Source organism: Hemitrygon akajei, chromosome 1 (assembly GCF_048418815.1).
Source record: "Hemitrygon akajei chromosome 1, sHemAka1.3, whole genome shotgun sequence".
Classification (NCBI taxonomy): Eukaryota; Metazoa; Chordata; class Chondrichthyes; order Myliobatiformes; family Dasyatidae; genus Hemitrygon; species Hemitrygon akajei.
Window position 1 is genome coordinate 55,931,399 of NC_133124.1, and position 22,118 is coordinate 55,953,516.

The window sequence follows — 22,118 nt, forward strand, 5'->3', positions numbered from 1 at the left end:
TGATGCTATCACAAGTATTTGTCCCTCAACGCGGGGTTATGGGTGAATCATTTTTCTGTCCAGTTTGATTTTTTGGCAGCAGTATAGTAAAAGGTATAACAAATAAGTAGTGCAAAAGATGAGTTACAAAATTGCAGTATGTTCATGGGTTCATGAGCTGTTTGGACATCTGTTGGTATAGGGGAAGAAGCTGTTCCTAAAACATTGATTGTTGGTCTTCGGGCTCATGTACCTCCTCCTCGATGGTAATAATGAAAAGAGATGCAATCTGTAATAACCACTACAGTAGAACTGTGGTAGCATAGCAGTTAGTGCGATGCTATTACTGCTTGGGGCATTGGAGCTCAGAGTTCAATTCCTGCACTGTCTGTAAGGTGTGGTGTCAAATAGGTCAATTGCTAGGTGGTGGGGTTCGTTGAGCCGGAAGATGTCCTCAAAGGTGGGGAGGGTTGTGCCCTTGATGGAGCTGTTCGAGTCTACAACCCAGTGCACCTGATCCCAGTTCTGAACTGTTGGCTTATTTTTTTCCATAGATGCTGTCTGACCTTTTGAGTTCCTCCAGCATTTTGTGTATGTTGCTCTATGTTTCCAGCATCTGCAGAATGAATCTCTTTGCCATCTGCGTGTTCTTTCAATTCTGTGCGTTGGAGCCTGTATACCAGGTCGTGCTGCAATAGTCAGAATGTTCGCCACCATACATCTATAGAAATTTGCAAGAGTCTTTGGAGACATATCAAACCTCCTCAAACTCTTAATAAACTAGAGCAGCTGGCATGCGCTCTTCATAATTGCATGAATGTATCAGATTCAGAATAAATCGTCTAAGAACTTCAAGCTGTTCACACTTTCTATCAGTGACCGCTCAGCGAGAACTGGTGTGTGTTCTCTCAAATTCTTCTTGAAGTCCACAATTAATTCTTTGGTCTTGCTGAGGTTGTTGATGCAACACCACTCAACTAGCTGATTTATCCTGCTATGTTGCAAAATCAAAAATTCTTGATCTGATTTTTCCTAAGATGTGTTGTTTGAACTCTAGTATCTCTGTTGAGTCCATAAATAAGGTCTAAAACCTAGTAAGAATGTTAGAGAAGTTGAGGAAGCTAGAGGCATTAGTTTGTGAATATTTTATATGTCTGCCATTGATGATTTGTGAAGGAGATATTGTAACCTCTCTCAGTAGATTTCTACCACTTCACTCACCTACACAATATTGGCATGCACAGGGCCAATGAATTTGTGTACTTGCATGCCTTTGGCATTTGGAAGGAAAATGGAGCATCTGGAGGAAAACCGCATGGTCACAGAGAGAATGTGCAAACTCCACACAGAGAGCAATAGAAGTCTGAAGTCCTAAACATGTTGGAACTTAGAGCCGATAGTTGTTACATATGATACCGTGCACCAATACTTTGTTATAGTCCATAAGTGCAAAATGTAGTCATTGGTGAGAAAGAGCTTAAATGCAGATAGATAATTCTTTACAGAAAACCTAATAATACAAGGCTCTGGAGAAGTGAGATATAACTGTTAATGAAAAATTGTTGTAATGCCTCAGTGTTTCATGTGGAAGTTGCATCCATTTGTTGTAAGGAAGGAAAACCAATATATCAATATTCAAATTGTTTTAATTTATCTTAGATGCTTTAAAGAACTATCTAATTTATTTTATAGACCTGCTGATTTCCATGGCTATCTTGACTTCCTCTTCCAACCCTCTATCCTGTAAACATGCTATTCTCTTTTATCAGTTCATTAATTCCCAGGATGAGGCTTTCCTTTCCAGGACATCAGAGATGTCCCCCTTCAAAGAACAGGGTTTCCCTTTCTCCACTGGTGATGTTGTCTTCACCACATCTTTCCACCACCTTAACAGTGATAGAGTTCAATAGGTTCAATAGATACATTTAATGTCAGAGAAATGTATATAGTATACTGTACATCCTGAAATTCTTTTTCTTTGAAAACATCCACAAAAACAGAATGAATATCTAGCCCTTATCTACCACTCCATGAGCCTTCACATTCAACACATCACTCTCCGCAACTACTGCCAACTCCAAAGGGATCCTACCATTAAACACATTTTTACCTGCTCCCCCACCCCACTTTCCACAGGGATTGCTCCCCCCTTGATTCCACATATCTCTTATCCTTGCAAGCAACCAAAGTGCTACAACTGCCTATTCACCACCTCCATCCAGGGCGCCAAACTGTCCTTCCAGATAACACTTAACCTGTGAATTTACTGTGGTCGTCTATTTTTCCACCGCTCCTGAAGTGGCCTCCTATACATTGGTGAGACCAATGTATAAATTGGGGGACCACTTCATCAAGCATCCCTGCTTTATCCATCAAAAGCGGAACTTCCAAGTGGCCAAACATTTTAATTCCGATTCCCAGTCCGCTTCTGATTGGTCAGTCCATGGCCTTCAACTCGTTGCACAATGAGGTCACCCTCTGGGTGGGGGTTGTTATTGTTCCTTTTCATGCCTTGTGGCGCATCGGGTGGTATTTGTGCCATTTCTTTGGCATGACTGCTTTTTACGAGGCTGAGTTGCTAGCTCGATGCTCAGCGCAACACAGATGGTGCAAGGGGCCAGCTGCATTCAAATTCGTCACCACTTGCCTCAAAGTCTGGTGCTGATGCCACTACACCACCAGCTGGCATCAGGGTAGAGGAGCTACACTTTATATTCTATCTGAGTAGCCTCCGACCTGATGGCATGAATATTGATCTTTCCTTCCAGTAGAAACATTTTTCCCTCCCCATCCTCTCTTTTACTCCCCACTCTGGTCCCTTACCTCTTCTCACTTGCCCTTCACCTCCTCCTGGGTCCCCTCCTCCTTTGCTTCATCCTATGATCTGCCCTCCTCTCCTGTCAGATTCCTTTCTCTCCAGCTCTTTACCTTTCCCACCCACATGGCTTCACTTATCACCTTCTAGCTTTCCTCTTTCCTTCCCCTACTTTTTTATTCTAGCATCCTCCCCCTTCCTTTCCAGTCCTGAAGTCTCGATCTGAAACATCAGCTGTTTATTTTACATAGATACTGCCTGACCTGCTGAGTTCCTCCAGCATTTTGTGTGTGTTGCTCTGGATTTCCAGCATCTGCAGAATGTCTCATGTTTATATTTTGGTAGTTATTGCATTCATAACATAAAGTGACTTAATTTTAGCAAAGTTATATAAAAAATTTCAAGAAAAGAGCGCTTACAGTATTACAATAGAGTTAATACAACAAGCCAAGCAGCAGCAAATTTGCAGTTTCTCTGGTTTTGGCTTGGTGGTATGAGTTTTAGATTAAATATTGGCCAGGAGAGTCCCCCTGCTTTTTTTTAGTAGTACCATTGGATTTTTATTTTATGTACACTTCTGAAGTAGATGAGGTCTCAGTTCAGTATCTTATCTGAAAGACAACATTACTTGTGATACAGAAAGTGCAGAATTTATTGCATGCCCATACCACTGACTCTTTGTATCCATCTATCTATCTATCTATCTATCTATCACTTAAAACAAAAAGAAGGGTAGTGAAGCAGTGGGATTTGGGAAGGAAATTCCAGTTTAGCAGTTACATAGCTGAAGGCCTAATGCAGGAAATGGGGAAACAGAACTGAATACTCCTGATTACAATATCATTACTGAATATTTTTGTCCTGTAATATGGATGTAAGAAGTTTACCCATAACCAAGAAATTTCTAATTGACCCATCATCTATAAGATCCTCAATTCTCAATTTTCCACTTTGAGTAAAAATGTAACATCTACAGTGCCCCAGTTCTTTGGGTGTATGCCTGTAATTACCATTTCTAGTGCATTTTGGAAGATTGTTGCTGTTAATTACTTTATCCTCACCTACTTCACTGTTCTGTGAGTTGTACTACAGCAGTAAAAATGACATCTGTTTTTGATTCAGTTCACTTTTTTCAAAAAAGCATGCCTTTGAATGCATAGCACAGATATGCTAAGTTCAGGAATGTCTTAGATTGTGTCCTCAGCATTCTAAAAGGGGAGAGTGAGCAGCCCATTTTCATGGTACATATTGGTATCAACAACATAGAAAGGAAAAGGGAGGAGGTGCTGAAGAGAGAATATCGGGAGTTGGGTAGAAAGCTGCAAAGCAAGACCCCAAGGGTAGTAATCTCTGGATTACTGCCTGTGCCACCTGTCAGTGAGGGTAAGAATAAGATGATTTGGCAGATGAATGCGAGGCTGAGGAATTGGTGCATGAGGCAGGGTTTCAGATTTCTGAATTACTGGAATCTCTTCTGTGGAAGATGTAACCTATACAAAAAGGATGGATTATGCCTGAACCCAAGTGGGACCGATGTTCTTGCGGGCAGTTTGCTAGAGCTATTGGGGAGGGGACTAAACTAATTTGGCAGGAGGATGGGAACTGGAGTGATAATACTAAGGATGTGGCAGTTAGTATACAAGTAGTTGCAGGGTATAGTGAGACTAAGAGGAAATTCAGGTAGATGATAGGGAAAAATTGGAGTCGGTGGGATGACTTGAAGTGTGACATGGGATCAAAAAGGTGATGAATACAGGACTGAAGGTGCTATATTTGAATGTAGTTGTATACGGAATAAGGTAGATGATCTGGAAACGTAGTTAGAGACTGGCAGGTATTACATTGTGGGCATTACTGAGTCATGGCAGAAAGAAGGTCATAGTTGGGAGCCTAACATCCAAGGATACATTTTATATCGAAATGACAGGCAAGTCGGCAGAGGGGGTGAGGTGGAAAGAATCCTTGGAAAGAATTTGGACATAGGATCAGAAGTAGATTCCTTGTTACAAGCCCCTGAACAGTTGCAAGGATGTATGGTACGAATTACAGCGGGAGATAGAAACGGCATGTAAAAAGGGCAATGTTGTGATAGTTATTGGAGATTTCAATATGCAGGTAGATTGGGAAAGTCAGGTTGTGTTGGATCCCAAGAGATGGAATTTGTAGAATGTCTATGCAATGATATTTTAAAGAAGCTTGTGGTTGAGCCTTATGGGAATGACAATTCAGGATTGGGTGATGTGTAATGAACCAGATTTGATTAGGGAGCTTAAGATAAAGGAACTGTTGGGAGAAAGTAATCATAATATGATAGAATTCACTCTGAAATTTGAGAGGGAGAAGCTAATGTCAGATGTACCAGTATTACAGTGGAGTAAAGGGAACTACAGAGACAACCCAAAGATAAAGTAATCTTCACAGGATGATGACATAACTGTGGTTGACAAAGAAAGCCGAAAACAGCATTAAGAGCAAAAGATTGGGCATCTAATACAGCAAAAATTTGTGAGAAGTTAGAGGGTTGGGAAGCTTTTAAAACCAACAGAAGGCAACTAAAAAAACCATAAGGAGAGAAAAAATGAACTATCAAGGTAAGCTGGCCAATAATATAAAACAGGATACCATAAGTTTGTTTCAGATATATAAAGAGTAAGAGAGAGGTGGGCGAAGTAGTAATGTAGGACAAGGAAATTGCAGATGAACTTAATAAGTATTTCGCTTCGGTCTTCACTGTGGAAGATGCTAACAGTGTGTCAGAAATTCAAGAGTGTCGGGGAGCAGAAGTGAGTGTAATTGCTATTACTAAGGAGAAAGTGCTTGGGAATCTGAAAGATCTAAAGGTAGGTCAGACAACTGAACGAGATGAACTATGCCCCAGGTTTCCGAAAGAGGTAGCTGATTGTGGAGGCATTAGTAATGATCTTTCAAGAATCACTAGATTCGGGAATGGTTCCGGAGGACTGAAAAATTGCAAATGTCACTCCACTCTTCAAGAAAGGAGAGAGGTAGAAGAAAGGAAATTATAGGATGAGGTTTCAAGGTACTTGCAGGCACATGATAAAAATGGCCAGTGTTAGTATGATTCCTTAAGGGGAAATCTTGTCTGAAAAATTGGAATTCTTTGAGGAAATAATAGGCAAGATAGACAAAAGAGAGCCAGTAGATGTTGTTTACTTGGATTTTCAAAAGGCCTTTGACAAGGTGCCACACATGAGGCTGCTTAGCAACGTAAGAGCCCGTGGTATTACAGGAAAGATACTAACATGGATAGAAGATTGGCTGACTAACAGGAAACAAAGAATGTGAATAAAGGGTGCCTTTTTCTGGCTGGCTGCTAGTGACTAGTGGTATTCCGTAGGGGTCGATGTTTTGAGCGCTTCTTTTCACATTATTTGTGAATGATTTGGATGACGGAATTGATAGCTTTGTGGTCAGGTTTGTGGATGATATGAAGCTAAGTGGAGGGGAGAGTAATGTTGAGGAAGCAGGGAGTCTGCAGGAGAAATTAGACAGATTGGGAGAATGGGCAAAGAAGAGGCAGATGGAATATAGTATAGGGAAGTGTATGGTCATATACTTTGGTAGAAAGAATAAAGGTGTAGGTTATTTTCTAAACAGGAAGCAAATTCAGAAATGAGAGGTGCAAAGGGACTTGGGAGTCCTTATGCAGGATTCCCTAAAGGTTAACTTGCCAGGTGAGTCGGTGGTGAGGTAACCAAATGCAATGTTAGCATGCGTTTCAAGATTACTAGGATATAATGCTGAGGCTTTAACCACATATGGATCATTGTGAGCAGTTTTGGGCCCCTTATCTATGAAAAATTGTGCTGGCATTGGAGAGGGTCAAGAGGATGTTCACAACAATTCAGGAAGTGAAAGGTTTAATGTATGAGGAGCATTAGATGGCTCTAGGCCAGTGCTCATTGGAGTTCAGAAGAATGGGGTGGTGGAAGTAATATTACAATCTCTCGAATACTGAAAGATATAGATAGAGTGGATGTGGAGAGGATGTTTCCTATGGTGGGGGAGTTTAGGACCAGAGGACACAGCCTCAGAATAGGGGAACATCTATTAAGAACAGAGATGAGGAGGAATTTCCTTTGCCAGACTATTGTGAATCTGTGGAATTCATTGCCACATACGGCTGTGGAGGCCAAGTCATTGGGTACATTTAAAGCAGAGATTGATAGGTTTTTAATTAGGGCATCAAAGGTTACAGAGAGAAGGCAGGAAATGGGGTTGATAGGGATTATAAATCAGCCATGATAGAAGTTGGAATAAACTCTATAGGTTTCATGGCCTAATTCTGCTCCTGTGTCTTATGGTTTATATTCACATGCCGAAGTATAAATAAATAAACTTATACAGTATTGTTCTCACAGTCTTTAATATTAAAGCAGGCCTTTTGCCTCTAGGTAGTTTCTATCCTTTCTTGGACGATAATTTTACTCCTTCTTTAAGCATAGAACCTTCAGATGCTCAACAATACCTCGTATAATTTTGAGAAAGCGATTCAATCAGCAATGTTTCATTTTAAATTTATTTTAAAAGTGTATGTACATTTTGGCTGTTGTGATGCTGAAACTTCAATTGTATTTTAAAATATATGTTTCTTAGTTTTTAATGACCACAGTCCAAGTACTTACTGGGTGGGTTAATTAGTTATTGTAAATTGTCCTGTGATTAGGTTAGGGTTAATTGGGTTTATCGGGAGTTGCACAGCATGGTTCTAAGGGCCTAATTCATACTGTATTGCTAAATAAAATAAAAATACAAATTTCTTGTACCAAATGCACTAATCTGCTATCCTCTGTCAATATTTTGGATTAAAGAAATCAATTTGACCAGCATTTCAAAGTACATTTACATTTATTATCAAAGTATGTATGCAATATACAACTCTGAGATTCGTCTTCCCCACAGACAACCACAAAACAAAGAAGAGCCATGGAAAACGTTCCCATAAAAATATCACCATTTTTTTCCCCATGTGCAAAAAAAAAGCATATCATGCAAATGGCAACAAAAAAAAGAGCGAAAACGCAGAATATAAAAATGCTAAATCAAAAGACAAATACAGTTCAGGTCAGTGTTCATTATCTGCAGGCTGCCCTATTTCAAAATCGTCTAAACTTTCAAAAAAAAAAGAGCAACCAGAAAAACTAGAAAAAACATCATAAATGAAGTAAGAGTCCACAATGCACAAACCGCGTTGATTAAACCTTGTTCTGGCACCATCCTCTTGACAGCATCGAGAGAGAGAAAGAGATAAAGATCATTTGAATGCAGGTGCCTTCCCTTGGGTGCAACGAGCAAGAGGAAGAGAGACACCATCACATGAAGCCACCTTCCTCTGGCAGCAGCAAGTGAGAGGCTAGTAGATGGCGCTGAACACACGTTCATCCTCCGCACACGTCTTGACAATTTCAGTCTTCCTTGGTGCTTTAATTGGTGAGAGATAGAGTCGATCATGGGCTCACGCCCCGTCTCCTGACTACCTGACCTCCATGCTGCATGCTTTGCTTGCAGCCTCGTGGAACTCTCGCAGAGACAGCAAAACACCAAATGATGACAGGCTCCAACAGTAGAAGAACCACATCTGAATTAAGGAAGATATAGAAGTTGTTTCATGACCCATTTTGAGGATGTCGCCTTTGCTAACATTGTTCACTAGTGCCATTTTCTTTTTGTCCAGCAAGAACGTAACGGGAGATTCAGATCTTTAGTTTACTATAAGCCATACAAGTTTTACTTGACCAGTTTATATGTTGTCTGTGAAACTTAATTAGATTGCTGCTTTGTAATTATTTCCAGGTGTCTAGTTTTCAAAGAAATTGTGGGATTTGTTAATTAAATTTTTTAAGTGACATGGCAGACATTTAGTGGGTGATGGGGTTAACTTGCAGTGATACTTTGGAAATGGCCTTAGCATTTTATGGATGGCTTGAGGTAACTTCAAGGATTAAAAATGTGAAATTTGTATAATTGATGCATTTGATCTAAAATGAAACTGAGTAAGATGGAAGTGTTATTTAACTAAATTTAACTAACTTTCACGGAATAATAGAATAAACACTGAACTTATGATTGTTGGGGAGTCAGAACTTTGGATAGGAAATGGTTCAGGAATTTAAGATTAATATGGATGTGGGCATTACTGAAAACTGGTGACATAGATGTGGTAGGATAACTTAGATTTACAGGGCAAAATTATCAGTTAGGAATCTGCTGCCCTTTGGAAGTTTTTTCACAAGATGATTGATTTATGGAACAAGGTCCAGAAGTCATGGGGGGACTGTTTCTTTTAACTCCTTCAAGAGGGCATTAGAAGATTTCAGGAAGCCAAAACCATCATAGAGTGTAGCTGGTAAGAATATGTTATTTCTGGGCAATTATGACTCTATTTTGATTGTTTTTAGGAGCAGATGAGGATGAAAATGCAAATTGGTTATAGGTTCATCTTTTTAGCTCTCAGGAAGTTGGGTGCAGATGGCTCAATTCTACACTGAGATGGCTTCACCCAATATATTTAGGTGGTTGTTCAGCATAAATTAAATTGATGATTTACTTTTCAAGCTGGTTTGAGATTGTTATGTTTGTTTACCGAGTAGAGTGGATGAGAAACAAAAATTGTAATGCCTCCTCATCAGTTAAAGTAACGTATTAGTCCTTCATGGCTTAATTGCCTTACTTTTCCCTTAGATGAAGACTTATGCAATATACATGTTAATAGTGCCATTAACAGCAAAATATTTCAAGATTTCAAGTTAATTAATCAAGCATAAATTTATGTTATAGCACATAAGAAGACATTAGAATTAAAGTTTATTTAAAGGTTTGAAGGAGCATCTTGGGTGAGGAAGGGGAAATTGGGAGATAGGCTTACAGAGGGATTTCAAGATCTCAGGCCGTTGGCTATGGAGCACAAAACTTCTATCACTGGATGAATGAAGGTGATGAAGATCTAGATAATGAACTGTGAGGAGTTATTCAGCGTTATCTCAGAGAGTTAGAGGATTTTCAGAGATTATAGAAATAAAGAAGAGTGAAAATATGAAGGGTATGGAGAGTGAACATGAGAATTTTGAAATTTATACCAGTTCCCCAGTGCCAGTGTAGAGTACCAGAGATAGGAGTGGTAAGCGAATGGGATTTGGTGTTAGTTAGAATTTGACAGCAGAACTTTTGGATGACCTGAAGTTTATGGTGAATCAAATGACACAGACTAGCCAATTTACATTGAATTGGTCAAGCTGGAAAGTTATAATGGCTTGATTACAGATTTCTGAAGCATGCAAGACTGGAGTTACGCAATATTACTTCTTGGCATTAGAATGGATACGTGGTTGGAAGCTCACCTGACAGCCAGAAAAAGCATTAAGGTTACATAAGTTCAATTTCACACCATTGTGATGGAAAGTGATTCTTTTGTATATTTGCATGCTCATTTTGACCACTGCTCTGTACCTGAGTGCATCATTTTTACTTCTACGTTTTTCTTTGTCCTTTTCTGTCATTTCTTTCCATACCACTTGCACCCTTCTATCATAATGGCTCCTTTAATTTCACCCATTTCGGGAACTCTTCAATATTACTCTTCTATTTCCAGGACAGCTGTAGAAAGGTAGAATGGAGAACAATCAAGCAAAATGTGAAAGTTCAAAGTAAATTTTATTATCAAAGTACATACATGTCACTAGATACTTCCCTGAGATTCATTTTTTTGCGGGCAATCACAGTATATACAAGAAACACAATAGAATCAATGCAGTAGGACAGGCAAATAACCAAAGTGCAAAAAGCAACAAAGAAATAGCAGAATCAAGGATCCATCTGGCATCCACCTGTTTCTACTTACTTTGTTTTATAGAATCCTTATTTCTTTCTCTAAGGAAATAGAGAAAGGTTTCCAAAATAAAGTGATGTTGAACTTGGAATGAGTGAAAAATTGAAACAGTGCTTTAGTGCTATTTTGTTAAATTGGGACCAATTTAAGATGGCTGGAATAGTGGATTTCTTTATATTTTTCACTTTAGGTATCTTTGGAAGGCAGTCCAATCCAGTTACTATTCATTGCTGATGGACAGGATGTTAGTTTAGGGTAGTGGATAGTATAACTTTGGTTTGGCTGGTATTGAGCTTGCATGTTGTTGGAGCTGCACTCATCCAAGCAAGTGGAGAATGTTTTTATCACTTCCTTATTTATGTTTGAGAGATATTGGTGAAGTTTTGGGATGATGAGAGGCGAGTCGCTCAGAAGGGATGTCTGGCCTCTCACTTACTCTCTATACCTTCTCTAGTGGAATTTCTGGTTGTTGGTGATCTCCAATATAACTTTGACACAGAAGAGTCTTTTTCTGTTGATCAGTGTCAAATAAGCCAAATTAAATTCACTGTGATTCAATGTTGTAAAACAGCAAAACATGGAAACTTCTGGGGGGTGGTGGTGAATACTTTTTATAGGAACTGTATGCATTTCCTGCACTGTGCCTGTTTCAGAGCCTCTTCAATGCCTCGATTGTGTTTGCTCCCTCCACCACCCCAGGCAGTTGATTCATGGTACATACCACTTACTGTGTAAAAAAACAACTTGCCTTGCTCATATCAGAATCAGGTCTATAATCACAGATATGTGTCGTAAAATTTGTTGTGGCAGCACAGTACAAGACGTAAAATTACTGTAAGTTACAGATATAAATAATAGTGCAAAAGATGAATAAGGAGGCAGTGTTCATGGACTGTTCAGAACTCTGGTGGATGATGGGGAGAAAGCTATTCTTAAAACTGTTTTGAACTTATCTCCTATCCTTAAATGTATGCCCTCTGGCATTAGACATTTCAACACTGGTACAAAGATAATAGCTGTCTATGGCTCTCATAATCTTATAACCTCTATCTCATCTCCCTCCAGTCTCCACCACTCTAGAGGGAAAAAACAAGTTTGTCCATCTTCCATCCTTTAAGATGGTCTTATGGTCTTATCCCACCATCTAGGTCATGCCATCTTTTTCTTTATTTTTTTTTATTCGCCATACGTGGTTTATTAATGAGTAAGGCACAATTTGATACTAATGCATCTCCATTCTTCTGCATATCCAATTTATTATTTTTACAAATCACCAAGAAACTATATTCTTAGCTGGAAGACAGAAATAGGCTTATAATGTACATTAAGAAAATCATATGCTAAAAGCTGGCCAAAGCTCTTTATTTAACAAAGAGTTTATTATATAAACAAAGAGTAGCGATTAACAGGTCCCTTTCGGAATGGCAGGCTGTGACCAGTGGGGTACCGCAAGGTTTGGTGCTGGGACCACAGCTGTTTACAATATACATTAATGATTTAGATGAAGGGATTAAAAGTAACATTAGCAAATTTGCCGATGACACAAAGCTGGGTGGCAGTGGCATCAGGAGGATATTATGAGAATGCAGGGAGACTTGGACAGGTTGGGTGAGTGGGCAAATGTATGGCAGATGCAGTTTAATGTGGATAAATGTGAGGTTATCCATTTTGGTGGCAAGAACAGGAAGGCAGATTACTATCTAAATGGACTCAAGTTAGGAAAAGGGGAAGTACAACGAGATCTAGGTGTTCCTGTACATCAGTCAATGAAAGCAAGCATGCAGGTACAGCAGGCAGTGAAGAAAGCTAATGGCATGCTGGCCTTTATAACAAGAGGAATTGAGTATAGGTGCAAGGAGGTCCTTCTGCAGCTGTACAGGGCCCTGGTGAGACTCCACCTGGAGTATTGTGTGCAGTTTTGGTCTCCAAATTTGAGGAGGACATTCTTACTATTGAGGGAGTGCTGCGTAGGTTCACAAGGTTAATTCCGGGAATGGCAGGACTGTCATATGTTGAAAGATTGGAACGACTGGGCTTGTATACACTGGAATTTAGAAGGATGAGAGGGGATCTGATTGAAACATATAAGATTATTAAAGGATTGGACACGCTGGAGGCAGGAAGCATGTTCCCGCTGATGGGTGAGTCCAGAACTAGAGGCCACAGTTTAAGAATAAGGGGTAGGCCATTTAGAACAGAGATGCGGAAAAACTTTTTCACCCAGAGAGTGGTGGATATGTGGAATGCTCTGCCCCAGAAGGCAGTGGAGGCCAAGTCTCTGGATGCATTCAAGAGAGAGTTAGATAGAGCTCTTATAGATAGCGGGGTCAAGGGATATGGGGAGAGGGCAGGAACGGGGTACTGATTGTGTATGATCAGCCATGATCACAGTGAATGGCGGTGCTGGCTAGAAGGGCCGAATGGCCTACTCCTGCACTGTCTATTGTCTATTTGAGATACATATTCAATGGCTTAATTTTTTTATTGGCAAATGTGGATGGTATTTTCAGATGAGCAGAATATTTTTCAATTCCATTCTTGTTGTCTGGTACCATATATGCAGAACTGATGCCTCATGATTTAGCCAGGGCAGCACTAAAGGGGCTACTTACAGGCGCCAATGTCCCAAAACCAGATGTTGACCGTATTGTATTTGGTACTGTTACTTAGGAGGTCAAAACAAGTAATGTTGCTCGAAAGGCTGAACTTGGAGTAGGGTTTTCAGAAAGAATTCCAGCCAACTCCGTAACAATGGCTTGTATTTCTTCAAATCAGCCAATGACTACAGCTCTTGATCTAATTGCTTCCAGTCAGTGTGATACAGTAATAGCAGGTGGTGTAGAATTAATGTCTGATGTTCCCATCCCTCACAGCAGGAAAATGAGGAAGGCCTTACTTTCGTTTCCCAGAGCTAAGACAATAGGACAGAAATTGGCTTTCCTTGGAAAAATCTGCCCAGACTATTTTGCTCCTGAACTTCCAGCGGTAGCTGAATTCTCCACCAATGAGACGATGGGGCGTTCTGCAGACAGACTTGCAGCACCATTCGGTGTATCCCGAAGAGAACAAGATGAATTTGCTTTGTGTTCACATTCTTTGGCCAAGAAAGCAGAAACTGAGAAGTTTCTTAAAGATGTCATTCCATTCAAAGTGCCAGGCCATTACACCGTCACCAAAGATAATGGAATTAGACCATCCTCGATGGAACAGCTGACTAAATTGAAGCCAGCTTTTATCAAACCGCATGGAACCATTACTGCTGCCAATGCTTCTTTCCTGACAGATGGTGCTTCTGCTGTGTTAATAATGTCTGAAGATAAAGAGCTGGCTATGGGCTACAAACCACTGGCTTATCTAAGGGACTTTGTGCATGTCTCACAGGATCCAAAAGACCAGTTGCTGCTTGGGCCAACATATGCAACTCCTAAGGTTTTGGAGAAAGCTGGATTAACGCTTAATGGTATTGAGTTCCATGAAGCACAGATCCTGTCTAATATGAAAGCTTTGGATTTAGAGTGGTTTGCAAAAGCCTATATGGGCAGAAAAACTAAGGTTGGTGATTGTGAAATGGATAAGTTTAACTGTTGGGGTGGTTCATTATCCCTGGGACATCCTTTTGGTGCCACTGGTTGTCACCTCGTTACAACAGCTGCTCACAGACTGATTGCAGGAGGTGGACAATATGCACTTGTTGCTGCTTGTGCTGCTGGAGGACAGGGTCATGGAATGATTGTTGAAACCTATCCCCAGAAATGAAATGTGCTTTACTAATCAGCACCAATCCAGTGTAACAGAAAGTTAAATGAAGATCAAAAATATTCTGCTAATCTTTTTCTGTATTCTAATAACATTTTCTTATAATAATGGTGTATACTTGGTGTTTAGATAATGTTTTTTCTTGTGAATGCTGCTTATATGATGCTATGTGCCTGTGATGGCAGGTAAGTTTTTCATGGCACCTCTGCGTACATGTACTCGTGCATTTAACAGTAAATAAGACTTTGATTTTGAAAAGAAGCCTAACTTCAGGATAACATAGAACTTTGTATTTCCATACTATCATGTTTGAAAAAAGCAGCCAGGGAGAACGATATAGAGGAATTTGGGTAGATGCAAATGTTAGCCAAACAGAATGGCTTCAGTTTTTGTTGCCAGGACTCTCAATTTGATTTGATTTGATGGCAGAAAGAAGTCCATATGGTGTGAAAGCATAAAGGTGGTATAATTCTGTGGTGAGTTTCATGTCAACAGTGTTGCTAAGGACTTGGTGAATAACATTACATTCTGAATATATATTGTAGTTTGAAGGTGCTAAAATATAATCCTTGCTACCTTAAGAAATTTTCTAGTTGGTAGAAAAGCACCTTGCTATCAGAGATTTATTTATGATTATGCAAGAAGATTGGAGGATGAAGGAAAGTTATTTCTCATTATTGGTTACATTCAGTGAAAGGAGGGCTTTCTTTCACTGCAGAAAATTTTGTTGCATCTTGGTAAATAGCATTCAAAATATTAATCTGGAGCAAAATGCTTGAACAGGCTGAGGATGTAAAGGACTATCTGAGGAAGAAACATTCAACCAAATCACTGCCAAAGTATACTAGAAGCTCCTGTGACAGTTTCATACTGCATTGCTTTCCAGTGTCAGAACTTGTGTCATTAAGTGTCATTGTCCTTAGGTAGACTGTCTACCAGCTATGATACTATTTGTGGGACTATTCTGTGCACTAATTCCTTGTTGCAGTTCATATCCAATGGATATGTTTCTAAAGTAACTCACAATGTAGGTATGCCTAGAAATACATTACTTCCATTTCAAACAACTCACTGATGCCAGTTTATTAATGTACAGCAAGATCAATGTTCCCATTTTAATTTCAGTGCACCAGCACAGGTATGTTTTGTCTTGGCATCACTTCCACTTAAGGGAGGAAGGATGGTATTGATATGGCAGGATTGAATTTCACACAATTGCTGCCACTTACAGGTTGTGTACCATGAATTTCAGGGTTCCACTCAAAAAGCAACCTTTAGTGGTAACCCATGTCTGTAGCAAATATCATTTTGGCAGTATTGGCTGGAAGGGAGGCAGGAGAGAAGAGGAATCAAGTGCCCGAGTTTCCAGATGGCAAGTAGGAGATGCTCTTTGAAGGACATTTTATGCAAGTATGGCAGGAGGCCTCTGAGGACCAGAGTCTGGAGATTCTGGCAAGATACAGCTGCTGAGCTTATTTACTAGGCGTGACAGTCAGCAATAAATGGAGCAGTGCTGAAAAATGTATCATGACCTCAGAAGATATGTCAAGATGAGAGCTCAAGCATTTTAAGAAAGAAGAAAGAAAAAAAGAAATATCTTTATTGTCATTGCATAGTACAATTTGTCATGCACCAATACAGTGAAAATGAGTATGCAACTCGTACTCAATGCTATAAAACAACAAATAAAATAAATAAACAATAAATAAAATTAAGTAACCAGCCAGTACAAGCAATGTCCAGCAGTACAAAAGCGCAACTCAGATGTATGACAGCCATAAAACCAGTATTAAAAGTAGCAGTATAACAAATTTATGGATGATGCTTGATTGATTGGTTCAGAGCAATTATAGCTCTGGGGAAAAAGCTATTTAATGTGCTGATCAGATATTCTGCCCTCAGCTAAAATGCTCAAAGTAAATTTATCACCAAAGTACATATATGTCACCAAATACTACCCTGAGGTTCATTTTCTTGCAGACATTCATGGTAAATACAAGAAACACAATAGAATCAAAGAAAGACCACATCAACAGGGCAGACAACCAGTGTGCAAAGGACAACAAACTGTGCAAATACAAAAACTAAGAAAAAAAGGAAATAATAATAATAATAAATAAGCAATAAATATTAAGAACATGAAATATAGAGTCTTTGAAAGTCAATCCATAGGTTGTGGGAACAGTTAAGTGATGAGGTGAGTGAGATTGATTGAAATTACCCTCACTGCTTCAAGAGCCTAACTGTTCCTGAACCTAGTGGTGCGAGTCCTGAGGTTCCTGTACTCTCTACCTGATGACGGCAATGAGAAGAGAGCATGACCTGGGTGGGGGTGGGGGGTCCCTGATGATCGATGCTGCTTTGCTGTGACAATGCTCCATATAGATGTGCTTCAGTAGTGGGTAGGGCTTTACCTATGATAGATTGAGGCATATCCACTACTTCTCACAAACTGCTAAGGAAGTAGAGGCCTGCTGTGCTTTTTCGTAATTGCTGTTATGTGCTAGGCCCAGGACAGATCCTCTGAATGTTAACACCAAGGAATTTAAAGTTACTGACTCTCTCCACCTCCGATCCTCCGATGAGGACTGGCTCATGGACCTCTATTTCCTTTCCCCGAAGTCAATAATTGGCTCCTTGGTCTTGGTGACATTGAGTAAAAGGTTGTTGTGGTACCACTCAGCCAGATTTGCAATCTCTCTCCTATATGCTGATTCATCACCACCTTTGCTTTGACCAATGTCAGTGGTGTCATCAGCTAGCTTAAATATGGCATTGGAGCTGTGCTTAGCAACACAGTTTTAAGTGTAAAGCGAGTAGAGCAGGCGGCTAAGCACACAGCCTTGTGGTGCACCTGTGGTGATGGAGATTTTGTGGAGATGTAGTTGCCAATCCGAATTGACGAGGGCTTGCAGGTGAGGAAATTGAGGATCCAATTGCACAAGGAAGTATTGAGGTTAAGGTCTTGAAGCTTGTTGAGTAGTTTTGAGGTGATGATAGTATTGAATGCCGAGAAATTTTGAGACACATTCAAAGAGACATCACGCATGTGCACACAAGCCACATGCTCACCACAGAGACACACATCATGGGTCAGGGAACTGCAAAGCAGAGTTTAGTTGTCAGGTCTTGGTGTGGGTTGGGGGCTGCACTGACAAGTCTGAGTCAAAACAGATCTGCATTTCCTTCTCTGCCCAGTCTGGGAGCTTCATCTGGTCTTGGGTGTGGGAAGGTGCTATTTCAGACTGCAGACACAAAATCAGCAGCAGGCCCTTCCAGGGCAAGAGCTTGTGATTAGTGTCCATCATGGATATTTTGTTATTCCTTCTGATGGAAGGGAGCAGGCTACCAGCCAACACATTGGTCGGAGACACACTGGCTGTGAAATGGGGGTAAGCAATGAGGCAGTTTTCTTTATTCAGAGGCAGCTGATTATAGGTATTTATCAATGAAACTGCTACTCTACATCAGCGTTCTTGCCCTTCCCCCACCTCCCACCTTAAACTTATGCACTCTAGTATTTGACATTTCCACGTGGGGATAAAGACTCTATCGTATCTATACCTCACACTTCAGAAACAATAGGCCAAGTTTGTCCAGTTTTCCCTTATAGCTAACTCTCTCCAATCCAGGCAACATTCTGGTAGACCACTTCAGGTAACTGGTTTATTATTGTCATGTGTATGAAATACAGTGAAAAGATTTTGTTTGCATACTTTCCAGACAGAGCATTCCACACATAAGTACATTGAAATTGTGCAAAATTTAAAAAAACAGTATGCAGAATGCATTGTTACAGTTACAGAGGAAGTGCAGTGCAGGTAGACAAGTAAAGGGCAAGGACCATGACAAGGTAGACTTAGAGATCATGAATTCATAGAGTCATAGAACAGTACAGCACAGAAACAGGCCCATTGGCCCATCTAGTCCATGCCAAACCATTTAAACTGCCTACTCCCAATGATACCCCTACCATCCATGTACATACTCAAACTTCTTTTAAGCATTGAAATCAAGCTCACATGCACCACTCCACACTCTCATGATCCTCTGAGTGCAGAAGTTTCCCCTCATGTTCCCCTTAAACTCTACACCTTTCACCCTTAACCTATGACCTCTAGTTGTAGTCCCACCCAACCTCAGTGGAAAAAGCCTGCTTGCATTTACCCAATCTATACCCCTCATAATTTTGTAAACCTCTATCAAATCTCCCCTCTGTCTTCTATGTTCCAAGGAATAAAGTCGTATAAAACGTAGATGAGGCCTGATTTGGAGTATTGTGTGCAGTTTTGGTCACATACGTACCAATCTTTCTTGTAGGTAGATGACCAATCTGCACCTCTATTCCCAGATCCCTTTGTTCTATCACACTCCATAGTGCCCGACTGTTCTCTGTGTAAGACCTACCCTGGTTGATCCTACCAAAGTGCAACACCTTGCACTCATCTACATCAAATTCCATCTGCCATTTTTCAGACCATTTTTCCAGCTGGTTCAGAGTCTGCTGCAAGCTCTGATAGTCTTCCTCACTGTCCACTGCACCCCTGATCTTGGTGTCATCCACAAATTTGCTGATCCAGTTAACCATATTATCATCCAGATCATTGCTGCCAATGACAAACAATAACACCCTTCCTGTAATGCAGCAAACAGAACTGCATGCAATATACCAGAAGTGGCCTCACCAAAGTCTTGTACAGCTACAGCATGACTTCATGACTTTTATACTAAATGTGCTAACCAATTTAAGGCAAGCATGCTGTAGACTTCCGTTATCTCCCTCTCTTCTTGTATTGCCATTTTCAAGGAGCAGTGTACTTGCACCAAAAAGTCGTTCTGTACATCAGTGCTGCTTGGGGTCCTCCCATTCATTGTGTAATTTGCCTTTACATTTGACCTCCCAAATTGCAGAACCTCACTCTTGTTGCAATTAAATACTGTCTGACCTTTTATACCCAAATTTTTATTTCTAAATGATCTAGGTTGTAATATGTATTTCAAACAGCCTGTAACGTCAACTGTACTTTTTTCCATACATGCTGCCTGGCCTGCTGAGTTCCTCCAGCATTTTGCATGTGTTCCTCCAGCCTGTGAAATCTTTACTAAAGACTGTATGTAACATTCACTGCCCTCAATGAACTTTGTCACCTCCTCAAAAAACTCAAACCAGTTTGTGAAGATAACCTCCTCTGCACAAAGCCATGCTGACTATCTCTAAAAAGTTATTGCCTCTCAATCCTTTAAGTCCCACCCATAATAAAAAGATACCTCAGAGATATCTCTGTTATACTTTTACAACTAGCAAACAATGAATTAACTTAAAAAAGCAACAGAACTCATTATTTTTCCTTTTAAAAATAGCCCATAATTATTATCAGTAATTCATTAGTTAATGAAAATTTCTGCTCAAAATTACCATGGCATGTGGGAGAATTTTTTAGAAGATTATTGCCAATTTGGGCACACACACGCAAAAAGGTTGCCACTTCTGCCCTAGAATATCAGTTTACCTGCCTCAGATCTTGGCATTCTGTATGGCCTCCTTGTTGAAAACCGTTGTGATATCTCGCCTACTTCCTTTGGCTCCAGACATAAATTTCCTCCTTTCATCCTTGAGTAATTTGACCCTTTCCCTAGCTTCCCTTTAAACCTACTTGTCAAGGATATTTCATGGCCCCTTTTAGCCTTCCTGATTCCCTGCTTACATTCTCTCCTGCTTCTTATTCCTCAATGGCCCAGCCCGACTTACAGATACTTCCTTTTCCTTGTTTACTACATCTACAACATCTCTCATCATCCTAAGTTCACAAACATTGCCATTTTTGTGCTTCTTCCTCAGAGGAACTAGGCCTAAATTCTGACCAGCTTGTCAATAAGCAACTCCCACATAGAGTGCCTATGAAAAGTATTCAAAACCCTTGAAAGTTTTCATGTTTTATTGTTTTACAACATTGAACACAGTGGATATGATTTGGTATTTTTGACACTGATCAACAGAAAAAGACTCTTTCATGTCAAAGTGAAAACAGATCTCTACTAAGTGATCTAAATTAATTACAAATGTAAAACACAAAGTAATTGATTGCATGAAGTTTTCACCCCCCCCCCCCTTTTAATAGGACACACCAAATCATCACTGATTGGTTTTAGAAGTCACGTAATTAGATAAATGGAAAACTGTTTTTGGAGACCTGTGCACAGTCAAGGTGTTTGATTGCGGTAACAATACATCTGTATCTGGAAGGTCCAACTACTGGTGAGTCAGTATCCTGGCAAAAACTACACCATGAAGACAAAAGAATACTCCAAGCAACTCTGAGAAAAGGTTATTGAAAAATACAAGTTGAGAGATGGGTACACAAAAATTTCCAAGTCACTATATATCCCTTGAAGTATGGTTAAATCAATTATCAAGAAATGGAAAGAATATGGCACAGCTATAAGTCTGCCTAGAGCAGGCCATCCTCAAAATCTGAGTGACCGTGCAAGAAGGGGACTAGTGAAGGAGTCTACCAAGAGACCCCATGACAACTCTGGAGGAGTTACAAGCTTCAGTGGCTGAGACAGGAGAGTCTGCACATACAACAACTGTTGCTTGGATGCTTCACCAGTCGCAGCTTTATGGGAGAGTGGCAAAGAGAAAGCCACTGTTGAAAAAGCTCATATGAAATCTTGGCTAGAGTTCGCCAAAAGGCATGTGGGAGACTCTGAAGTCCGCTGGAAGAAGATTCCATGGTCTAATGAAATCAAGACAGCTTTTTGGCTATCAGAATAAACACTATGTTTGGCATAAACCAAACATCGCACATCATCACCATCCCTACCATGATGCGTGTGGGTGGCTACATCATGCTGTGAAGATCCTTCACTTCAGCAGCCCCTGGAGGGCTTGTGAAAGTAGAGGGTAAAATGAATGTAGCAAATTATAGGGAAATCCTGGAGGATTTTGGAGAAATCCTGCAAGAGAACTGTGACTCAGGAGAAGATTTGTTTTCCAGCAAGACAATGACCCCAAGCATAAAGCCAAAGCTACAGAGGAATGGCTTAAAAACAACAAAGTTAATTTTCTGGAGGGCCAAGTCAGAGTCGAGACCTCAATCCAATTGAGAATTTGTGGCTGGTCTTGAAAAGGTTTGTTCACTCACAATCCCCATGCAATCTGATTGAGCTTGAGCAGTTTTATATAGAAGAATGGGGAAAACCTGCAGTGTACAGATATGCAAAGTGGATAGAGACCTATCCACACAGACTCATTTCATTTTTCAATCTTTTTATTGATTTTCAAATAAAGAATATACAAATCAGAGGAGGAGTTTAGCAAACAGATAATATAAAAGACATATAAACAGCACTAATAAAAACAAAGTATATAATGTCAAAATCAAATAGGTAAGATATTACGCGGTTATATATACAATGGTCAAAAAAAACTACAACTCCTCATAGCAATCATAAAAAAATTGGAAATTTTATTGATAAAGGAAAAAGAAACCCCACTAACTAAACAAACAAAAAAAAGAGAAAAGAAAAGAAAGAAAAAGAAAGATCGGGCAGTCCAATTGAGGATAAAAATTTTAAAAAAGAGAGAGAAAAAACAATTATTTTGTGTTTTACACAGACTCAAGGCTGTAATTGCTGCCAAATGTGCATCTACTAAATACTGAATTGAAGGGGTGAATACTTATGCAATCAATTATTTTGTTTTTATTTATAATTAATTTA

The 22,118-nt window shown here is 39.9% G+C and overlaps 1 protein-coding gene and 1 pseudogene across 1 annotated transcript in view; both read left to right on the forward strand.

Moving 5' to 3' along the window:
* The window catches only part of greb1l (GREB1 like retinoic acid receptor coactivator), a 244,989-nt gene that overhangs the window by 11,683 nt on the left and 211,188 nt on the right, over positions 1 to 22,118 (forward strand). The gene's annotated exons all lie outside the window — the stretch shown is intronic.
* LOC140731041 (trifunctional enzyme subunit beta, mitochondrial pseudogene) lies at positions 13,589 to 14,464 on the forward strand (annotated as a pseudogene).